The sequence below is a fragment of the Heloderma suspectum genome, chromosome 3, assembly GCF_057233095.1.
Source record: "Heloderma suspectum isolate Gila_16-S chromosome 3, 16-S_ref, whole genome shotgun sequence".
Taxonomy (NCBI): domain Eukaryota; kingdom Metazoa; phylum Chordata; class Lepidosauria; order Squamata; family Helodermatidae; genus Heloderma; species Heloderma suspectum.
This window is the reverse complement of record NC_139460.1, coordinates 325997179-326010811: the sequence shown is the minus strand read 5'-3', so window position 1 is coordinate 326010811 and position 13633 is coordinate 325997179. Positions and strand designations below refer to the sequence as shown.

The 13633-nt window shown below is 49.8% G+C and overlaps 1 pseudogene; it reads right to left on the bottom strand.

Annotated features, from left to right (window-relative positions):
* Positions 1–7561: 7561 nt before the first annotated feature.
* On the bottom strand, positions 7562–11443 carry LOC146351779 (cytoskeleton-associated protein 5 pseudogene; annotated as a pseudogene).
* Between the last annotated feature and the right edge of the window lie 2190 nt (positions 11444–13633).

Sequence of the window (13633 nt, the reverse complement as noted above, 5' to 3'; positions counted from 1 at the left end):
CTGGAAGTCCAAGTAAACAACGTCTACCGGAGCACCCCTGTCAATGAACTCTAAAAAGTTAGTGAAATAAGACATACCTTTGCAGAAGCCAGGTTGATTATTTTTTTAGCAGGACTTGTCCTTCTAAATCAGGCGTGGGCAACTTTAGGATGTCTGGGGGCATTTTTGCATCCTGGATCCCTTCCTTGCTGGTCACTCTCTTGCCTCTACAAGCATGCCATCAAATTTGCAGTGGCAGCAAAAAAAAAAGTGGAGGGGGGGAAACAGTGATTTGCCACGGATTGAAAACAAGCTAAATATCGTCATTTTAGTCTCCCATACTGGTTTGTTGTCAAAATTCAGCAACAAGCTACCAATGTTTTTCCCGCCACACATTTTGGTGATGCAGCTGGGGGTGGGGGTGAATTATGGGAGTTGCAGTCCATCACACCTGGAGGACACTAGGTTGGGGAAGGTTGCTCTATTGGGTTTTCCAATATTTCCATCTGTTCCATGCTAGTTTGGACAGAGAAAATTAAAAGCGCCTGTGCTTGCACATATTTAAATGTGTCTCCAGTGTGAATATCAAGTTTATCATATTTTTAATTAGCGTGACTCTATTTAGTGGTAGGCCTTTTATTGCTTTGATGGATTTGTTTACCCTGCCTGTGTTTATTTTACATTGATCTTTCACCACGCTTGTGCTTTCTTTCTCAAGTGTTGCTTCCTGGAATCCAGTCTGGCTCATTATACAAGAAAATGAATACAGAGTTTGACCTCAGAAAACGCAGCATGCATGCTGCTTAATAATATGTGTGTGCATGCACTTTCTACATCCCTTTTCTGAGCCGGTTACAGAAAGTAGCTTTTACATGCAATAAAGCTCAGAACAAGTGATCACATCCATGCTTATTAACTGAGCTTCAATGATGTCGTGGAATGTTCACAATCATTCTAACTTCTGAAGGAGAAAGGCTGAACACGGAAGTCAGTTTGGCTGAAGAAAGCCTCACCTTTGGGCTTAATTAAGAACAGGCAGCCAAGCTGAGCTGACCTCTTCCTTATGGCAGAAGAACCAGTGTGGATTTGGAAAATGAGAACCAACATTGCAAATGAGCCAAGAGGTCCATCTTGGCGGAGATGGGGGGATAGTATGGCACTTGCAAGGCTGGAACAGATCTTGGAACAGCCCTGCTGTCTAGCACTGGGAAGGTAGTTGACACCCAGCAGAGCTATAGGCAGCTATGAAGGGTAATCATTTCTCACCTGCCTCTTTCCATCAGGTACAGCTCAGCCTTGGTCTTAGTTGTGCCAGGGACATCACACCTGGCTAGGGATGTCAGAGAATTTCTCCACGAATCTCAGGGAGGCCGAATGCCAGCACATTCGGCCCCCTGAAATTGGTGGAGAAACGGTCTGCCCCCCCACCCCTCCCCCGGGACGGGACTTACCTTGTTCGACTGTCCCTGGCGGCGGCGGCGGCTCCGGCGGCGGTTCGGCAGCGGTTCGGCTCAGTTCGGGGCGGCCGACCGGCTGCCGCTGCTGCCATTTCCAAGTAAAACAAACAAACAAACAAACAAACAAATGTGATAGGCTACGTAAAGATTTACGTAGCCTATCATGGCTAGATTTTTAAAAAACACCGTGACAGGCTACGTAAATGTTTACGTAGCCTATCACGGCTGACTTTGGGGGGAAAAAAGCGCGTACGCAAATGGCGGCGCCCATGGGCGCCGCCATTTGCGTTCCTTATTTGGGCACGTTTAGTCTACGTAAACATTTATGTAGACTACGGTGAAAATAAGTGGAACGCACCTGGCTAGCTATACCAATCATTCTGAGAATAGCCCTCTACACTGGTCTTATCTGATGCATTGCTCCTCCAATTATAAAGGTTCCACAGTTGCAATTTACATTTTAGAATTAACACAGGAATAGATCTACAACTGGGAAAGGAGTACGACAAGGCTGCATATTGTCACCCTGCTTATTTAACTTATATGCAGAGTACATCATGAGAAATGCCGGGTTGGATGAATCAGAGGTCGGAATTAAGATTGCTGGGAGAATTATCAACAACCTCCGATATGCAGACGATACCACCCTAATGGCAGAAAGCGAAGAGGATCTAAAGAGCCTCTTGTTGAGGGTGAAAGAGGAGAGTGCAAAAGCTGGTTTGAAACTCAACATTAAAAAAACGAAGATCATGGCATCTGGCCCCATCACTTCCTGGCATATAGAAGGGGAAGAAATGGAAGCAGTGACAGATTTTACTTTCTTGGGCTCCAAGATCACCGCAGACGGTGACTGTAGCCATGAAATTAAAAGACGCTTGCTCCTTGGGAGGAAAGCTATGGCAAACCTAGACAGCATAGTAAGAAGCAGAGACATCACCTTGCCGACCAAGGTCCGTCTAATCAAAGCTATGGTTTTCCCAGTAGTAATGTATGGCTGTGAGAGCTGGACTATAAGGAAGGCTGAGCGCTGAAGAATTGATGCTTTCGAACTGTGGTGCTGGAGAAGACTCTTACAAGTCCCCTGGACTGCAAGGAGGTCAAATCAGTCCATCCTAAAGGAAATCAACCCTGAGTGCTCATTGGAAGGACAGATACTGAAGCTGAAGCTGAAATATTTTGGCCACCTAATGCGAAGAGAAAACTCTCTGGAAAAGACCCTGATGCTGGGAAAGACTGAAGGCAAAAGGAGAAGGGGACGGCAGAGGATGAGATGGCTAGATAGCATCACGGATGCAATGAATATGAACTTGAGCACGCTCCGGGAGAGAGCGCAGGACAGGAAGGCCTGGCGTGCTATGGTCCATGGGGTCACGAAGAGTCGGACACGACTGAACGACTGAACGACTGAACAACAACAACAACAAGATCTACAACATATTCCTCCCATGATATACAGTTGCTTGCTTCCTTTCAGGAAAGACCACATGGTGCTTGTTGTAGAGGTAAGAGGAGAAATAAGAAGGAAGAGGAAGGGAAGGAGCAGGAAAAGGGACATTCTTTATCACCCCCTAGTGTCTAGAAGTATGCAGAGTTGTTGCTATCATCTCACACTTATCACAGATGGCATCGGCACCTAGAGGAGATGCCCCACCCCCAGGGATGATCTCAGTGCATGGGCAGGTTGTTAAGGGAGCAGGCCTTCCTTCACGTACTTGGGTCCTAAGCCATAGGGCTTGAAAGGTAAGCACCAGCACTTTGAATTGTGCATGGAAAAGGATCAGAAGCCAGTGAAGACAACAAAATAGGTTCCCACCAACTGGTCCCACACAGTAGCGTGCTGGCTGTATTTTGAACTCACTGCAGTGGCTGAACAGCTTCAAATGCAGTCCCACCTACAATGCATAACAATAGTCAATCCTAGATGTTACCAGAGCATGGATAACCGTGGCTTCTCCTGCATCTCAGTCCAGGAGAAGCTGAAGCTGATGCTCGAGGCTACATATGGCTCTAGTGACAGTGCTGAATGTACCACCACCACCACCCCTGGTGATGAACTTGATACTTTAGGAGAAGTGCAGCCACTTCCAGAACAGGCTGGACACCATCTCCCTGGACAGATGAGCCACCTATCCTCAGAACCTCTGTCTTGTCTGGATGAGATTTTAGTTTATTGGCCTTCATCAAGCCCTTACTAATTCCAGGCACCAGGTCACCTCACCTCAATCCAATGAGAAAGAAAGATAGAACTGGAAGTCATCAGCATACTGAGAGCATTGTACCCCAGATCTCTGAATTAACTCTCCCAATGATCTCCTGTAAATGTTCAAAAGCATGGGGGACAAAATAGAGCCTTGTGGAACCCCACACCATGAATACCACCATGGGTTTGAGAAGTACCACCATAGGAGCAGAACTACCGTATCACCATGCCTCCAGCTGCACCCCCTACCATGATTGTTGGTATCAAAAGCCACAGAGAGGTCCAGAAGAAATGGCCAATCCCAATTCTCTACCATATTCGCAGGTGATGAATTGGGGGGGGGGGGTGCTAATTCCCTTGTAAAGCTACTAGTTATTTATTCAGCAAAGGCCTATCAAATCCAGCATTCTGTTCACACAGTAGCCAACCAGCTGCCCCAATGGGAAACTCACAAGCAGGGCATGAGTGCAACAGCGCCCTCCCGCCCATGTTCTCCACCAATTGGTGTATGTAGGCATACTGCCTCTGATCCTGGCAGCAATATATAGAAATGATGACTAGTACCTTTGATAGTCTTATCCTCCAAGAATTTGTCTAATCCCCCTTCCAAGTTGGTGGCCATCACTACATCTGGTGATTGTGAATTCCATAGTTTAACTATGTGCTGTGTGAAGAAGGACTAAGTTTTATCTGCCTTGAGTCTCATACCATTCAGCTTGATGGGATGACCCTGGGTACTAGTATTATGGGAGAGGAAGAAAAACGTCTCCCTAACCACATTCTCCACACCATGCATATTTTTTCATTATAATTTATATTGTATTTTCTATTTATTATATTTTGGTATAGTTTATCCACTGTGTGAAGAAGTATTTCCTTTTGCCGGTCCTGAAACAGCCAATCAATTTTGTTGGATGGATCCAAGCTCTAGTAATACAGGAGAGGGTAAAAACTTTTTTCTCTATCCACTTTCTCCACATCATGAATAATGTAATGATTTAAACAATAAGTTTCGGTAGCCTTGAGAACACCAGAGAAAGTATGCCTATTTAAAGACAAATTCCATGAGTGTAGAAACTGAGCAAAATTCTGTGGGGCTTTTTACACTCCCCTGTGATGTCAGTGCAGAAGTTATGATCCATGGAATCGATCTTCATCCGATGGGTGACCATAGCAACCTGATTGCATGAGGCATCCTGTGCCTGACAAGGAGAGAAGGGGGCTGAAATTCTGGCAGGGGTGAGGGGTTGACTCCCTTCATGAGGAAACGAACAGACTGGTTCTTGCTTTACCCTGCCTTGTGCCTCAGCTATGCTCTCCAAGGAACAGCGAAGCTGGAAGAGTCAAGCAAAACTAAATTGTGTGGTATGCTTCAAGAGAAAAGAGGAAAGATGTCATGAAAATATGTCAGGCTTCAGGGGAAGGGACGAAAGTCTTCAAAGCCAAGTTCGTGTTCTACTTTGACCCAAGAGGCAGGGCAGGGTGGGCAGTTGGCTGGGGCAGCCTGCCGACCACCAGAGATTTCACCAGCTCATTTGGTATTTTGGCCCTGTTGCTTTGTTGAATAAGCAAGATGTTTTGAGCCTGGGGGATTTCATACTTTGATTTTTCTATTGACCCCTACATATTTTAAAACCACAGTGTGGCAACACTGGTTGTCCTTAGTTCCCTTCACTATTGCCTAATGAAAGCATGCCTAATGGTCAACATGCAATGGGCAAGCTGGGATGATGACGACGATGATGATTACATTTATATCCTGCCTTTTTTCCCTCTTGCAAAGCACCCAATATCATACCACTTCCATTATCTGTAGCCTGGTGGTCTTGGAGAAATGCCTATTCATAACAGGCCCAGTAGGCAGGACCCAAAGAGCTGATTATAAGCACCCAGTTTCCCCCAGGAATTGATTTTTCGAATTAGCTGGTTTTCTTTGCAGAATGGTAGCCCACCTTTCTCCCATTTGTGATTCCTGGGCTTTATACAGACCACTGTGCATGCACAATTTGCCACAGCTTCCACTCCATCATCTCTTTCATTTATGTTGTTGTTGTTGGTGGTGGTGGTGGTGGTGGTGGTATTATTATTACCATATTGCAGCAATCAGGGGGTGAGGTTTCGGTGTCCTGCATAACCCCCATGAATGTCTGAAGCGGCCTCAACCTGAGTTAGATCAGGAGTGGGCAGAAGGTGGATCTCCAGAGGTTGGACTTCACCTCCCAGAAACCCCTGCCAGAATGACCAGGGGTCAGGCAATCTGGGAGCTGAAGTCCAAAACATCTGGAGATCTACTTTCTGGCTGCCCACCCTTGAGTCAAATCATGAGCAGAATAGGGATGTCGGAGAATTTCTCCACGAATCTCGGGGAGGCCGAATGCCAACACATTCGGTCCCCCGAAATTGGTGGAGAAACGGTCCGCCACCCCCCCGCCACCCCCCCGGAATGGGACTTACCTTTGTTGAATGTCCCTGGGGGCGGCAGCTCCCGGCGGTGGTTCAGCGGCGGTTCAGCAGCGGCGGCGGCAGTGGCGGCCGGTCTTCCGACCGGCTGCCACCATCGCCATTTCCAAGTAAAAAAACAACAACAACAACAAATGTGATAGGCTACGTAAAGATTTACGTAGCCTAGCACGGCTAGATTTTAAAAAAACACCGTGATAGGCTATGTAAATGTTTACGTAGCCTATCACGGCTGACTTTGGGGGGGGGAAGCACGTACGCAAATAGCGTTGCCCTTATTTTCGCCGTAGTCTATGTAAATGTTTACGTAGACTACACGTGCCCAAATAAGGAAGCAAATGGCGGCGCCCATGGGCGCCACCATTTGCGTACATGCTTTTTTTTTTCCCCCAAAGTCAGCTGTGATAGGCTACGTAAACATTTACGTAGCCTATCAAGGCTGACTGCAGGGACGCAAACGGTGGTGGCTATGGCCGCCGCCATTTGCGTCCCGGCAGGAGAAAAGGTTTCGCGGCCGGAGGGACGGGACGCCTCCCCCCCGGCCAGAATTTCGGGGGGAGGGATGGAGCGCCTCCCCCCCACTGCGAAGCAAGCTGTGGGATCAGGTAAGGGACTTTCGTACATCCCTAGAGCAGAATAAATTATGCAAAAAACAAAATCTGCGTAATTCATTCAGATTACACTCTGCCCTTTTCATCTATGGAAAGTTTGAGCAGGGGGCGGAGTTCAAGCTGGGGACCCAAATCCTGCCCCCTTCCCTTGGCCAGGCCCCCTTTCCTCCAACCACTGGGTTCTTGGTGGTTTCCCAGCTTCTGTGCAGGTCTCTCTCCCACCCCTGTAAAAGGTTGAAATGTCTCTCCTGAGGCCTTGTTACTGGCACTGAGCATTAAGCTAAAGTTGGCTAGTATTTTTGGCCCCACCCTTTTGCCTGTGGCCCCACCCACCACTGGAATGCAGCCCCCGAGAGCTTCTCTGAATGGAATCAGGCCCTTAAGCTGAAAGAGTTCCGCACCCCTGGCCTTGAGAAACTGAGTTAGACGAATGGTCCATCATGTTGCCCAGCCCACCTCTGTTTATTCAGAGTGGCATCCACAGCCCTCCCCTTCTACCAAGGCCTCTTTCTCATGGCTGATGACTGAACTAGGGTAAGACTTCGTGAATGCCACACATAGGGTGCTACCCACTGAGCTGCGGTGGCTGAGCCCTGCAGCTGTAACCCCCGTGGAGCAGCCAGGCCAGCCCATCCACCAAGGCCCAGTGACCCAGGATCATATGCGCCTGTAGTACCTCTTTTGTTTTAGGTAGGTGGTTGATTTTATTGTTTAGTTTTTCACCTCATGAATGATTTGCTGGCCTGAGGGGGCAGTCCAGCGAAAAGTATACCTGGCCAAATCATAGACCCTCTGCACCTTCTGCCTTCTTTGAGGTGTTTGGCGCATGGAGGACATGTCACTGCGGCTTCACTCTAAGCCTCTTCCTCAGCAGGAGAGCAAATCTTCTGTTTGCTTTCTCTCTCTGAAGCTATAACTGCCAAACCATGCTTGACATAACTCCGGAAGAGGAGGGAGCAATTCTTCAAGAAAGGTTCTAAGTCTGCCTCAGGGTGTTTCTCCTTGTGTTCGTACAGCTCCTCAAGGCCTGACCTGGCAGTCTCCTTGGAGTTGATCTTCTTGAAAATCTCTGCCAGTGTGTTGTTGATTCTGTCCTCAGCTGGGCAAGAAGCACCTTTCTCCACATCCACACCAGCCTGCTCTGCTGAGTGCCTCACAAGCTTCCATAGATGGGCCTCCAACTCAGACTCATCTCTGTCCTCTATCAGGGTGAGGTGATCCAAGATCTCAGCTCCCTTCAGCTTGCAAAGGGTGTGCAGAAGAGCCTTCAGTGCCCGGAGAGGGTAACTGCTCTCGTACTGCTTCAGCTTTTCCTTAGGCCATGCCGTCATGAAGACATGGATATCTAGCAGGATCTGGCCCAGGCTGACACTGTCAATGGTTTGCGGAAGGTGCCTGGCACTTTTCCACAAACACTTTGCCACCATTTCAGAAAAGGCAAAGAGATTAGTGGTGCTCAAGCCTTCATGGAGCAGAAGAAGCAAAGAACTGAGAAGTCTGGTCTGGTCCGATTTCTCCAACACCTCTGTTATCAAGAGATTGACAGACTGGATAGCGTCTTGCCCTTCTTGAAGCTCATCGACTGGAGAATCCAGTAATAAGGTGATGAGACTGCTCAGGAGCTCCTTCAGCACCCCAGCAGAGGCTTCCTGGGCCAGGCTCTCCACCTGGAAGAGGGAGATCATGTTGCAAATGACACAGCTGTAAAGCTCAATGACTTGCTCCTTCCTCATCTCCTCCTCGGACGTCATGTGGAGCCGATGGATGAACTTCAGCTGTTGGATTGTTGCTATCAGAAATTGGTTTGTATGCCCAGACATCATCTCCACTTTGTCCTCCTGCTTTATAATCTCCTGGATCTGCACTAGGGCCTCAATGCTGGTGCTGATGTTGCCACCGGCTACATTGCAAATGATCATATTGATGTTGAGAGTGATGCTGCTTTCAGTCTGGGATTCCAGGCTCACATATTGGGAGAGGAAGTCAACCTGTTTAGGATTCTTGTGGAAGGCCAGGCTGTCGGCATACACTACCTCAGCTTGGTCAATATTGGAAATGTAATATTCTTCCCCTGTATGATGGCCAGTTCCATGGCTGAGTTTGGAGCCCTCTACTGACCCCACCCAACCAGCCAAGTTGAAGACCTCAGCATCAGCTTTTTCTTCCCTGACTTGCTTGGCTTCTGCCTCTTTCATGCTCCCCTCCAATAGGTTCATGTGTTTGTCAGATATATTCCCGATTGCTTTGAATGCCTCAACTCCATACACATCCCGAGCAGTTGCAAAGACCTTCAAGGCAGCAATATGGACAGCATTGTTTGAATCTCCAGTCAAGGAGATGATTGTCTTCAGAACTTTGCTTGGGTTTGGCTGGCACACAGCTGGACCATAGATCTTCAGCAGCCATCCCAGCTCTTTCAAGCATCCTACCCGCTGGTTGGCATTCTTGCCCTGGGCTCCCTCCAGGAGGAAGCAGAAAATCTTGCAGGCTGGGTAGACAAGGGTTGTTTGCTTCACTATTGCCCGTACCTCTTTGAGGATGGACTCCTTCGTCCCCCCCATTTTCAGGAGAAGGTAGGGAAGGAAGGAGGAGGCCTCATTCTCCATCAGCTGGTATCTCTCCTCAATCAGTAGGCTGAAGAGTCTTTTGAGATACTCTAAGGTCTTCATCAGCACCCATGTGTTGGTGTCAAACAACCGCAGGCTGAGCCATTTCAGGACGAGGTCCAAGCAGCTGATGACTCCCTCCTTCTCGGTTTCTAAGTGCTTGGTCATCACAGTCAGAGCTTTGATGTGGTGCTGGAAATTGGAGTGAAACAGCTCCTCCTGCACCCAGTTGGAGAGGCACCCACACATCTGAACCTTGAGCTGCTCAACGTACTTGCTACTTGGGGTGCTGAAGTTCCATCTCAGCACCTTCAGAGCCTTCTCATCCTTGAGCCTCTGCTCTTTTGCCTTGGGGACAATAATGAAAATGGGCCCCAGCTTGCTACTGTCTTCCTTCATGCTAAGTTTTGCTGGCAGCTTCATGTTCGGTAGTCTCTTAGCTTTGGGGATGGTTCCTTCTGATTTGTCCTTTCTTATATCCAAACTCAGCTCACTGGACCCCACATTTTCAGTAGAGAAGCAGGGAGGATTGGATTGTTGGGGAGGAGCTGAAGTTGACTTGGCCCAAGACTTGCCCCTCGGTAGCTTGGAAAGTGACTTAGGGAAGTTGAAAGTGGCCTTGGCTGGTTGGCCAGCTTTGGCTTTCTCCAGCAATGACAGCACCTCATCTCTAGATGCTGGTTTCATTTTGTTGGCCGCTTCAGACATCTTCTCAAAACCCAGGTGGAGTAGGAAGAATGGCAGGGCTTCATGAGCTGCCGTGCGCGTTTCCTCACAGCCATCCTCCAAGGACGAATAGAGATGGGGCACGCAACGCAGCAGGTCAGCGGAGGCAGAACTGGGGCATGGCAGCTTCTCAGCCAGCCAACCCAAGAGCCCCTGCCTCTGGAAAAAATTCTCCTTCTTCAGATCTGTGGAGAGGTCTTCCCCTTCCAGCCATTCCTTCATGCCGGTCTGCTCTGCCCAGGCCTCCACAGTGGCCAGGGCTGCTGCCCGCAAGCTGCCCTTGCTGTCTCTGAGGGCAGCAATGATGGACATCCCCAGAGTCTTGACATGATACCGAATGCCAGGGCCCATGGCCCGCGCCAGCTGCTGAAGGATGATGAGCGTCTGCTTCACCAGGGCTTTGTTGGAGTCCTGCAAACAAGTCTTTAGGGCAACGGGAAGGTCCCCGATGCTTGGCTGGATGGAACTGACATCACTGAGCATCCTGGAGACCTCCTCCAGCCCTTCCTTGCGGACCTTCCAGCTGGTATCCTGCATCTTTGACATCAGCTCCATCGAGATATTCTTGCTGATGTCAATGGCATCATTCCTCCTGCAGGACTGCGCATCCCCTCCTCTCTGGTCATTCCCACCCCTGCAGAACCTGCAGCGGCCTCGTGTGGGAGGGGGCGGGCTCTGGTCGTTCACCTTCTCAAACTCGGCATCGATCTGGGAGAGAAGGAGTGGCTTTTCATCCTCAAAGAAGGCCCTCAGCGGGGCTCCTACATACAGGTACATCACCCCCAGGAGGTTGAAGGCAGACGCCCGCACATCTGGGTGGGCTGCATCCAAGGCAAATTTAATGTAGCTAACAAAGCTTCTGGCATCCAAGCCATCAAAGCCAAAGTCTTTAATGGCACTAGACAGCCAGTTGAGGGTTTCTGAATGGGTTCTGGGGCTGTCTTGCATGAAGGCTGCTTCTGCTACCTTCCCCGCTGTCCAGGGCAATCCGCATGCTTCAGCCACCGCAGTCAGAGCTTCTTTGGTGTCACTGCTACAGATAACATCACCAATTTTGTCCACTAGGTTTCCCAAGACAAACTGAGCTGAGGTTTTGGAGAAGTTCCCCTTCTGGGCAATAAGGGTGACAATTCGCAGCTTCTTCTGCATCACTTGGAGCTTGGTTTCATTCCATCCAGGGTCTTTATCCAGCAACCTCACTAGAGCCTGGCAGGGCATCTGGTTTTTCTCCATGTCTTCCACGGCCCTCTCAAAAATCTCCAGGCAGGAAATCCGTTCTTTCCAGTTGCTGCTGTCCAGATGTTGGAGGCAGGATGCTGGGAGGACTGCTGCAGCTTCCAGTTCACATGATTCTTCTGAAAGTTCCTTCTCAGGCACGTTTCTTGGCTCTAGCATCTTGGCTGACCTTGAGTTCTAGAACTTTGGCTAGCCACGTTGGGCATGGTGACTTTGCCCTTGGTTGGGTGGCTCTCAGTTCAGAGAGAGCAAAGTACATTCCGGGAAACAAGAGGTGCCTGGGGTACCTTTGGGGACGTTCCTTGCTACCCCCACCCTCCACCCTGCCCCCCCAGAAAGGAGCTGATGGTTCCCAGAGGCTGGGGACGGGGGCCGTCCTAAGGGGCTGCTGCCTCCAGCTTATAAGCGGTGATCCCTGCTTGAAGGCTAACATGGCTCATTGTGATGTCATTGGTGCTTTAGCAAGAATGTGGCAGCCACAGCCTGCAGAGAGACCAAAGCAAGAGAGAAGCTGTGGTGCTAAGAGTATGATGGTAATCATATCTTGCTTTGGTGTTACTTCCTTCATGGGTGGGGGCAGTGGCAGAGTCCGGTGGCAGAGCACCTGCTTTACAAGCAGAAGGTTCTAGATTTGGTCCCAGCATCTCTTGCTAAGAGGATTTCGGGGAGCAGAGCTGAGGAAGATCACCCACCCATCTACCCACCTGACACCTTGAGGAACTAATTTATCTCAGGCAGCAGGGCAGGGAAAGACCTCATCGGGAAGATCTGCTGCATGTCTGAGCAGCAGACAATACTGGCCTAAGTGGACAGGACTCGGTGTAAGCTCCCGGTGAACATCCAACATGGAGCATGCTGTACCGGAGCCGGACTAAAGGTCAAGTCTGGGCTGTCCTTTCCTAGCCTCACGGGCCTTTGTTTTGGACTCAGCACTCAGAAACAGGCAGCAGAAAAACAGAATAGAAAAAAAAAACACTGGAAGGGGAAGAGCAAAAGAGGAACCAAGGAGCCAGGACAAGGGCGAAGGGATACCAAACAGTGTCAGGCTATCAGCCAACGCAAGGCATGAAGAAGGACCCATAGAACAAGCGGGGAGGACGAGGTGAGCTAGGGTTTGTTTCATTAGTTCGTTACATTTCTATCCCACCTTTTCCTCCAAGGAGCCCCAGACAGCGTACTTTATCCTCCTCCTCCTCTCCATTTTATTCTCACAACAACCTGGTGAGGTAGGTTAGGCTGAGAGTCAGCGACTGGCCCAAAGTCACTTGCGGGAGGCTTCGTGACCACATGGGGACTTGAACCCAGGTCTCCCAGCCCAGCACTCTAGCCACTCCACCACAAGGGCTGCCAGAGGCAAGGGGGAAAGAGCCACTTTGCCTTCCAACCTTGCATAGAAGAGGGGGGCTTGTTGGACAGCAGCCAAGCAGTCACAAATGACACGACACATACGGTGTGCAGCCTCACCGTGATGAATGGGGATTTCTGTCCTCTCCCTCCCCCACCCCCTCCCATGCATTATTAGCTCACTAACCGAGAGATTTAACTGGCTAATTCAGATCAGTCAGGGCATCTGAGCCTTCCTCGCACCTGCAGCTCTGGGCCATGTGCAGTTCTCCTCTCTGCCAGTTTTCCTTCCCTTCTGCCAGACTCTTTCCTCGGGCGTCTTCCTCTCCCTCTCATTCCTGTGGACGTCTTTGCCCACCCCTTTTTCCAGCTCCCCTTTCCTGTCAGAACCACAGGCTCCATTCCACTGTCCCTGGGATGGGTCTACTCAGTCCCTTTGAGTCTGATGTTTCTTCTCCCAGGTTCCTGCTGCTACTCAGCTCTGCCACATCCTGTTGGTTCCTGCTGCTTGTGCACAGGGAATTCTGGCTGCAACCAAGGAATTCTGGGACTTGTCATTTCTGAGACAACCTGAGCCACGTGAGGAGGGGCACACAACCCTCTCTCTATCTCTTATCCCAAACTACAGGTCCTAGAGCAGGAGTGAGAACCTCTGGCTTGTGGGCCAAATCCATCCAGCCCACCTGCAGTCCCCATCTGGCCCTCCAGCATGCCCAAGATGGCCATGCCCCCTCCCCGGCCCCACCCCTTTCTCCAACCACCGATTGTTTGGTTCTTTCCCAGCTTTTGCGCATTTTCCCCCCTTCTAAAAAGGTTCCAACGCCTCTCCTAAAGTTTAGTGACTGACAGTAAGAGCTTGAAGCTAAAACGTGCTGGTAATTTTGGTTATGTTGGCTCCACCCGCTGTCCCCCCCACCCCACCGCCTGCTGCGTGCGTCCCAGATCTCCACACGTTTGGTGGAAGGCCCGAGCAGGGAGCCTAAATATGTATATGCTTCATGTTCAGATTGAGCT